This window comes from Limulus polyphemus, unplaced genomic scaffold (genome assembly GCF_000517525.1).
Source record: "Limulus polyphemus unplaced genomic scaffold, Limulus_polyphemus-2.1.2 Scaffold3568, whole genome shotgun sequence".
In the NCBI taxonomy this organism is placed as follows: domain Eukaryota; kingdom Metazoa; phylum Arthropoda; class Merostomata; order Xiphosura; family Limulidae; genus Limulus; species Limulus polyphemus.
The window spans coordinates 109,655-119,868 of record NW_013669178.1 but is presented as its reverse complement, the minus strand read 5'-3'; the positions used below and the strand labels follow the sequence as shown (position 1 = coordinate 119,868).

General features: G+C 31.9%; 1 long non-coding RNA gene across 1 annotated transcript; it reads left to right on the top strand.

Annotated features, from left to right (window-relative positions):
- Positions 1-1,647: 1,647 nt before the first annotated feature.
- LOC106469607 lies at positions 1,648-8,856 on the top strand. Its single transcript, XR_001291442.2, has 2 exons — positions 1,648-1,767; positions 5,045-8,856. It is a non-coding gene; the product is annotated as an uncharacterized LOC106469607 (long non-coding RNA).
- Positions 8,857-10,214: the final 1,358 nt, after the last annotated feature.

The following is a 10,214-nucleotide window of genomic DNA, read 5'->3' as shown; positions in this document are numbered from 1 at the left end:
ATTGGCAAAGTTTTGTAATAACCACCAAGATGACTGGGATGTCTTACTCCCTCCACTGTTGATAGCCTATAGAATAGCAGAGAATAAAGTCACTGGATACACTCCAGCAAAGTTGATGTTTGGTCGGGAACTTCGGTTGCCAGTGGATCTGATAACAGGACGCCCTCCTTATGAAGAGTTGCTTGAAAATGTGTCAGAGTTCGTGAAAGTGTTATCGGAAAGGATGGATAATATTCACCATCAAGTACGTTCAAACTTAAAAACGTCTGCTGAATCGATGAAGCTTTGTTATGATAAGAGATCTACTGAAGTCAGCTTTGTACCAGGAGAGAAGGTGTGTTGTGTAATCCTAGGAAGACCAAAGGGAAGTCTCCTAAGTTGTCTTCTCCATAGGAAGGCCCATATGACATAGTGGATCGTCTCTCAGACGTGACTTTCCGAATAAAATGTGGTCGGCGAGGTAAGCCAAAGGTAGTGCACGGTAAAAGGCTTTGGCGTTATCACGGTCCAGGGCATTTCAGTTGGAACGAAGTGAACAATGGAACAAATGACGCTACTGAAGACGTCTCACCTGAAAAAGCCACTGTCGAAGAAGAAACTCTACCCGGTTTTGAGATGGGAAACAGTAAAGCCCTTAATGAAGTTACTTCTACTGATGTGACTGTTATCGACGATAGGACTTTTCCTGATGAAGCAGATGAACCCCATATGAATTAAAAACCAACGAGACAGAGACCAGTACGGAAGAAGATACGTCCCATAAAATTAAGAGACCTTGTTGAATTTTAATTTTGCGTTTGTAAATTATGTACATTTAATTAAGTTATTGTTAATTATCTATTAGTTTAATGTAAGAAGCTATTGTTCGGGACGAACAATGCTAAGGAAGGGGCAATGTTATAACAGTGGAAGTCGCGCGACGCTGGGAGCATGCGCTGGAGTTCTAGAAAGATCGAGGAACTTGTCGAACGTCCTAACGTTTGCTAGATGCGCGCTTTTATTGTATATAAGCCGGCAAATTATTGAATTGCAGACAGAGAAATATAGAGACAGATAATCGAGTCAAGCCGTAAGGAAAGTGCGTGAATCGTTGTGAATTCTAGCGTATGTTTAAGTTAAAGTGACTATGGAAATTAAATATACTGCTAAGTTGAACTGAGCAGGAATAAACTAGTTTTATTTAAGAAAGGACTTGTATCGCTGAAGTTATAAAGAAATAAATATTTTCGACATTTAAATTTAAAACGAAAGAGCTGTCCAATTTGCACTGGCTTTGCAGCTTACTATTTGTTGTACAATGAATCAACTTAGGATATTTGAGAAAATCAATAGTTCTGACAATCCTGTGTTTGTTCTTCCTCTTAATTGATAATCAAAACATAAAAATAGTCATTTTGTACACATTTCAAAAAGGGACAATGTTAATTATAGTTTAGTGTTCCTTTTCATTTCACGTATATTTCGGAGACATTTCGAAATGTCTTTATTTTATCATTTATTTTGTCTTTTTTGATATGTAAAATTCATGGTTGCTTAGTGCATGATTACGTAGAAAAAAATCAAGAAAAGTGAATGCAATATTCTCTGAGGCTATGTGGCAGAATTCATTTTGGTCGTAACGTTTTGTGGCGCTTCCGTCTGTATTGTACAGGAGTAAGGAAATCAAAACTGACGATAGAGGGTGCATAAATATCTCTTTTACTAATTATAAACAAGGAAAGAACAGTTGCACTTTTTAAATATTTTATTCGGTTTGGGTTCTGTGAGGTTAGTTTATAATATAAGTATGTCTAATTGTAATAGTAGATAGCAACCAAAGATTTGCCATTCAGTTAGTTAAAAAGTCATTGGTAAACCATAGTCTTTATGTGATTTTTTGTTTCACTGAGTACATGTACTACTACTACTTTATTTAGTACTATATTAGTACTAGTACTATAGTAAGAGTAAGTAAGATAATAACTTGAGTAACGCTAATAATTACTTAACTACTCTACATCATATTAGTAGTAGTACTAATAGTAATAGTCTTAATACTCGTCTAATTCCAGCGGGTAAGAGAAAAATCGTTCTAATACGATAAAACGCACCAAAGTTGGTACAGATTTGATATGCAGCATTCCATTTCATATTATTATGACTATGAGTGTGAGGATGTGTGATATGAAAAATCCCAATATTTATGTGAGGGATTGGTGAAACTCATGCCTTATTCGCAAGGTGTAGACATTATGATTTATGACATAAAATAATAATAGTAAATAAAAGCAGAGTACCATAAGGTTTTAAATTTTAGGCTTCAGTTGGAATAGCTGGTGGCTGGAGCTGTTCCATTCTTAGTACCTGACATGTATATCAATAATTGAAAGGAGATTGAACTGCAGTGAAATAGATGAAGGAATAGTCAATAAGTTACTTAAATTTGCAGATGATATTAATGTCTTGGGTGTTGCTAGCTGTGAAGAGGATGCTGCTGATTTACAAAAGGATTTAAGTGAGTTAGGCAAATGAATGGCAGATTGGTTTTAATTATAATAAATGCAAGATAATGCATGTGGGTTATCATAATTTGAATTATAAGTATTATTTGAATCGAAATAACGTTAACAGTGTTACGAAGGAAAGGGATCTCGGTGTAATAGTCAATCAGTCTCTAAAGCCATCCAAGCTGTTGCTAGTGATAGGACAAATAGGTTTTTATGTTGTATCTACAAAAATATTGAATACAAGTCTAAAGAGGTATAATTTCTTTGAACAACTCACTGGTTAGGCCACATTTGAAATATTGTGTTCAGTCTTGGGCTCCTTATGTTAGGAAAGACACTGAATTGTTGGAAATGGTTCAGAGAAAGGTTACTAGAATGGTGCCTGGGATGGAGATCTTGTCTTTCGAGGAGAGGCTGAAATCTCTCAAATTGTTTTCTCTTGAAAACAGAAGAGTTGGGGGGGGATCTGATTGAGGCGTTTAAGATTATAAAGGGAATTGATAGTGTTGATGCATCATCTTTTTTTGAGATTTAACAATGAGAATAGTAGAACTATGGGACACAAATATAAATTTTGGCAAGGTAGGAGTGATCTTCAGCTTAGACAATTTCATATTTCTAATGGGGTGGTTGGCCTTTGGAATGGGTTGCCTTCGGATGTTGTAGAGGAAGTAAATGTGAGTTTAACAATAAGCTTGATAAGTATATGAATGATAAGGGCTGGCTTTAAGATTTGTTTTTTTAATTATTTTAATTTAGTTTAGAGGCTGAAACAGTTGAGATGGATCAATAGGTCCCATGTTGTACCCAAAACATTGTTATTTTTATTACTCTCATCCCTGGAGGGGGGAGGGTATTGCAATCAGTTTTGTGTTTCCGATTTGACTGATGTACACTAACATTTTGCACAAGATGGGAAGTCAATATGGAACAGTCATCCCAAAATTTGAATCAGATCTGGATTCTGGATTACTTTTAAGCATTATTTTATAATGGGGAGATAAGAGATCATAGAAGAGAAACTTCAGCAACTTCAATTTTTCTGTTCTATTCTAAAACAGCTGTGGCACTCATTGTTCTTTAAAAGTACAAGAACTCTGGAAAACATTCCACCAACTCCAGGAGCTTAAATGCTGTATGTTAGGAGAGCCACTCTACAAGCTGGTTATGTCTGAGGTCAAACTTTGCTTTGAAATTTAGAGCTTTCTTCTTCTGCTAACTGGGATTGGGAATAGACTGAATATTACTAGAGCCGAAAGTGGACATTCCTCCCTGGATCCTACAAGGCCTTTTACGAACTTGTACATTGTGGATGTAAGAGGACATGTACAGGTCCATGCAAATGCTTCTGGGCTAACTTAACCTACACAGCCCTTTGTGCTTGTGTTGGACAAAGCAACAGACAAGAGAACTGATGGTTTGAATACAGTTGTGGTCTGGATAATTCAACAATGTTAATAAGTTAAACTGTGTTTAAGCCTAAGTTGTATAACTATAAAGGTTTTAAAAAAATATATATTTGTATTCTTACCTCATCCATGGATACCACCCATTACATTATATATTTTTTCATGGCACTCATAACTAAAAAAAAAGAGTATATATCAAACTACTTCTGGGCCAAGTTTGGTGCGTTTATCGCAGTTTGAATTATTCTACCACTACATAGAGTTCTAAAAATTCTAGCTGGTCATTATGTAATAATATTAAAATAGTACATTTTTAAGTGTAGAATATATAAGATAAAAAAACAGCAACAAGGGCTTAGGTATTGAATGTTTGAACAAGAAATCCTTCATATTTTCTGATTTTCAAGATATGCATATGTTGCAATATATGACATAATGGATCTGTTTTTCTGATATCCTCTTATTAGTAGCACTACTGCAATTTGTTAAATCTTCAAGTTCTACTAAGTATAGTACTAAAACTAGAGAGTGCTTTTTCACTATATCAATACAGTTAATATAATTATATAGCATTATTTGGCATCCATTTTTTTATAGTAAATTATAATGTCTTATATTAAAGTATATGAGAAGATACTAATAAATTATATGTTTGGCATAATTATACAGATTTTTTTGGTTTAAATTCCTCTAAAGAGCAGCATGTTATGCTCTTCTGTTCTAAAACTTGGAGTGTGTATTGTTTTATAATTCAGTTTAAACATACATGTAATGAAAGTAACGTACATTATTGTTCTTATTCGTATGCTTAAAAATAAATTAATGTTTAATAAATAATTTTTTTTATAAATGGATTAGGTATTGTTTAGAAACAACAAGTATTCTTATGGTGGTGTATCTCTGTCCAGTGTTACATGTACCATTACATGAAAAATTACTTAATTTAGCAAAAATACACAAATACGAAATAGAATTCAAAAATGTTAGTTAAATCATTTGAATATAGCAAAATGTAAATTGACTTCACATTTTCTGTTAATTTTAATCTGTAAAAACAGATTTTCTTTTAATTTAGTAATATTTATGTATAGATAGAGAGATAGAGAGATAAAAATGTCATTAATAAACAGCAATTTTTGATACTTTTAGCCACCTCTAGAATACAAATGAGTGGGGTTGTGAAAGTTAAACTCTTGTTTTTTGCAAAAGCAAGAGAACTGGTAAGTGTCACAGAAAGTGAATTAGAGTTACCAGATGGACACTACAGTCAGAAGAATATATTGTCCATTATTTTGGAAAAGTACCCAGTGCTCAGTCCCATTCAGGAAAATGTTATTCTTGCCATAAATGAAGAGTACATGGACTGTGCTCAGAGCATACAACTCAAGGAAGGAGATCAACTTGCAGTGATCCCACCACTAAGTGGAGGCTAACTTGTCAAAAGACCTGAATAAATCAGAAAGTTGTACTTTTTAACTATTTTTGAAATGAATAAGATAACATAGGATATTTGAAACATAAATTCTCTATCAATTTCTAAATCAGTGTGGAAGAAGTGACAGCTCATGCTTCGTCATCTGATTGTGGGTCTGTTTTCATCTCAACTACTAATGACAAACAATCAGGTTCAGGCTAAGAGAGTGATCCATTTAATGTACCAAGCTTATGAGCCATAGGCTGTAAAAGAAATTACATAAATTTGTTATGAAGTGAGTCAAAAGTGGCCTGTAAAAAAGTTTCATGATGTTGCATTTCGTTGGTGCTTTCCCAATTATAGATGAGTGTTGTCATAGCTTTTTCTTCTGAACATTGCTAAGAAGATCTGGAGGCAGAGAATTAACCCATTGATAGTTAATAAAGATTGTAAATTTGGAAAAGTGAATATTATGCAAATGAAGAGAAAGTGTGGAAGTAAAATGATAAGTGTCTGTGGAAAAATTCTCTGTAATCATAGTGGATTGGATTTTATTGCTCATTTAGTAGTTTATTTTTCCTTATTTTAAGTAAAAAAATTTCCAAGGTTTATTGATTTATTTGAACTAAATTTCTGTGTGTGTGACATTGTTATCTTTAAATTTTAGTTAAAATATAATATGATCCTTGTAACATTAATTTCCAACACTTTACACATTTGATTTGTTAAGTAGATGATTGATTTTGATTCAAGGAGTAGATATCTCTATAATTTAAGTGTATATCAGAGATACCCTATGATATATAATTATGACCTGTTGCATTATCTGTAAAATTACCAGTTTATAAATGAGAACTATACCAGTATCCTTTTTTTTGAGTAATAATTTCTTAAAATGTTAATTGCTAATGATGCTATCCAACTGTTTTACATAAATTGAAACATGATCTACATACTTTTATTAAGTGTAGTAGAACTTAGCTCATTATGTTTGGCAAAGTATCTTTTATTTAATGCCATTGCTAAGTAATGAGCTTCCTTGAGAGAAATAGCTTATGCAGGTGTTAATGTGTATCTCATAACTATTAGGTGGTGAAATACCCAGAAATAACGTCATTTACGGAAGGTTTGGAAAATTGGTATTTGTTTTATTTTGTGGAAACTGTTAATGTGTGACTTAGAGTTTAGAAGTTCAACAATGTTATAGTGAAATAGTTAGTCTTTATTAATTTAGCTTAGGTAACCTGAAAATTATTATTTTATTGACCTGAATTGTGGTAGTTTGTATTAAAAATGCATAATTGATATATATATATTGTATGGCACGTGTTGATGAACAATAATTCTATAAAGAACTCTTAAACATTACTAAGAAGTAGATTGAGTGTTGTGCATATAAGTCAACTGCAATTACTATTTCCTTAGTGTATTTTAATTGAAAGTCTATTGGAGCAACTGTGTATTATAAACAAGGACTTCAGTCTATAACCTAAACGCATTATGGAAAGTAACTATACTATATGAAGGGAAAAAAAAAAATGCATATTTACTAAACAAAGATATATGAAAGTAGCTTAATTCTGTATTTGATAGAATGCATGAAAAACCTACCCTGTTTAGGAAATGATATGTTACTGTGCAGTGTAATAATGTTTAATGAAACAAATCCTACCTATCTATGTTAATATTTTTCTGGAATTGTTACCACAGAGGATTAATTGTTTTTGGTTTAATGTGCAATAACAATTAAACATAATAAGGATAGAGATTTGTGGAATCAGCATTTTACTGGATCAAAACAATGAATTGTTGGCCACTTTGCACTAAAATATTGTGATCATTTCTACGCCTTGTCCAACAAACAAAGGGTTTGTTTGTTCTGCGAATTAAGAACACAATGTGATGCGGATCAATACCTTTTCTGAACTCGTATCCACTATTTCCATGACAATAAGGTACTAAATCTTGTCAGATTAAATTGAAGGGCATCAAGTGACGGATGTTATTGCGAGTTAAATTAGTAATAGACAAATGTTCATGAAACAGCATATTCTGCCTGCACAGCGAGCATAAAGGATTTAATTACAAGTACTCTAGTCCCAAATTAACTGAAAATATCAGGTTCTGAGCTCTCAGAGTTTCGAGAATAATTAGTTTATATGAAAGGAAGCAGGATTGGAACGTTAAACCATTTCTAACCGGTTTTCTTTGTGTTTCAAAAAATTTGTGCTTTAAAATTTGTAGGACTGCTTATAATCGTATGTTCATCTTGCTACAGGATTTGCACTACATTGTGTAAATGATGCATTTTCATATACAACAGTTTAGAATTGAAAGAATTACTTAATCATAAATTATTATATCATGCTAGGTGAAGGGTGGTTTAAAATGTCTTTTAAAAATATCCAGAACAAGCTGAAAATAGGAATATTAATATCATGAAAATAATCAATTAGTTAAATGTAATTGATTAATAAGGTCAAGGATTAATCAATTGACAAATTCCACTAATCACCCAGGTCTGTTTATTACATTGTTACTAGTTTTAAATCTATAAATTGTGAATTTTTGAACATATGCATACAACAAGCATCAAAATACATATTAATTCTAACAACTCCTTTAGTTATTTTTAAATACAAATGTAGAGAATAAAGCTAATACAATCTTCATAATATGCTGTTTAGAATATATTTGTATTCAGTTTCTTTATTCTATACTTGCATATATATATATTTTAAATGCCCATGAAGGTAATAAAATGTTTTGGTACAAAATTTGTGTTTTGTGCATTAATATAATGTTTAATCTCTTATATAGCTTTTCAAAGACATATGAGTACTTCAATAATAATAATAATAATTGTAAGCACATTGATTAACCTCTATTTTGCATTATAACACCTTTAAATTAGGATATGAAAATGGTATAATAAAGATATAGTCTTTTTAATTAGGAGTTTTATAGTAATATGAAGTTGTTTGTGGGTGCTCCAAGATGATAATTGAGTTGACTCAATAAAATATTTTAATAATTTTTGAGTTTAATGAAATGTAGTTAGTGTTAGATTAACACTGAAGTATTTGGATAAATGCTTAACTCAACTAAGTATTTAGATTATGCTGGTTTAATTGAAATATTGGATAAACCTAGATTAACTCAGTGGAACAGTTATCTAATTTGGTTTCACTGAGTGAAATGTTAATACAATATTGGATTAATTGTATACAATTGTATGTGCTTTTTTTGGATGTCATTTTCAGTTGACAGTAAACAATTTAGCTTTAGATTTTAGTTACATTGTTCTTAGTATGGTGATAAAAAAAATTAAGAATGGTTTAATGACAAATCCTCTGTTGTTAAATTCAAAAGGAAACTTTAAACTCATATCTTTATAAATTAGCAGTTACAATATCTTAATTTTAATTGTGTATCTAGCTGTATATCACATATTGAAGTAGCAGTTGGTCTGCATTTTTACCCATATGAAAGCCTGTATGCAAATCTGTCTCTCTGAGTCATGAGAAATAAAGTATTTTACTTGCAAGTTTATATAATTTCTTATATACATAATGATTAAAATTTTTCAATAAAATTTTTTTTTTAAATAGCTAATATTTTCTTTCATTCAATTTTTCATAATATTCCAGGGATCAAAATATCTTGTAATTTTACTTTCTTATTAAAAAAAGAGAGATGTGATTTAGAAAATCAGTATAAGGCACAGAGTTTTGTGCTCAACTTGTATATAAGCAAACGTATAGTGTATGTTCACACACGTATATGTGTTGAGAGCATTCTTCACCTAACACTATGATCCAGACTTTCCATGTAGGTATATCTATATAAATGCTTTTTAGCACATGTACAGAGATATTATGATAACAATTTGAAGATGGCTCGAATCAGTAATGAAAGATAATATAGTATTTGTTTATCATTGACCAAGTTCTTGAGTAAACTATTGTCAGGGTTTTATGTATGTTATGGTTTCCTCTACAGTAGGTGTCTGTGACTCGTTGGCAATAAATTTGAACAATAAATGGATAGCACACAATCCACTTGTTTTAAAATAATATATTCAAAACAAGTCAAACGTATGTACAAAAGTTCTTTACGCTATAGGATATCACAGTTTTATCTAAAACTCTTAAATAATTCTCTTTTCTTGTCAAAAGTCCACTCGGGCTGATTCAATTAATTTAGAATCCAATTGACAAGACAAACTATTTTTTCTCTACTTTGTTTCTTGCTGTACAATCTGTGATATATTCACTTACATTACCCTGTGGGTTACCACAGTTGTATCCAGAACTTTAAATAATTGTCTCCTTTACGTCAAAGTTCACACAGATAGGTTCAATTACTTTAGAACACTCTTTGACAAAACAAATTATTATCATTATCTCTAAACTGTGAAACTCACTGTGTGTCTAATCACTCGAACGCTGGCTAACTTTACGTTTTCCAACTTTTCTCTTACGTCACTTTTTTTTGTACTTGTGCTCACTTGTCACACACACACACATATATATATATATATATATATTGTTACGTCTCTGTTCGCTTGTTAATTTCCCGTAAAATTTCTTTCCGACGAACTTCAGTGATACAAGTCCTTTCTTAAATAAAACTAGTTTATTCTTTATCAATACAACTTTGCAATACACTTAATTCCCACAGTCACTTTCACTTAAACACATGCTATAATTCACAACGATTTACACACTTTACTTACGCCTTGACTCGATTATCCTCCCTTATCAATTTATTTGCCGGCTTATATACTAAAGTAGAGGGCGCCTAGAAAATCTGGAGTTGCGAGGAACAGTGATGATCCTTGTAGAAACAACAGCGCGCATGCTTCCAGCGTCACGTGACTTCCGCTGTCGTAACACTGCCCCT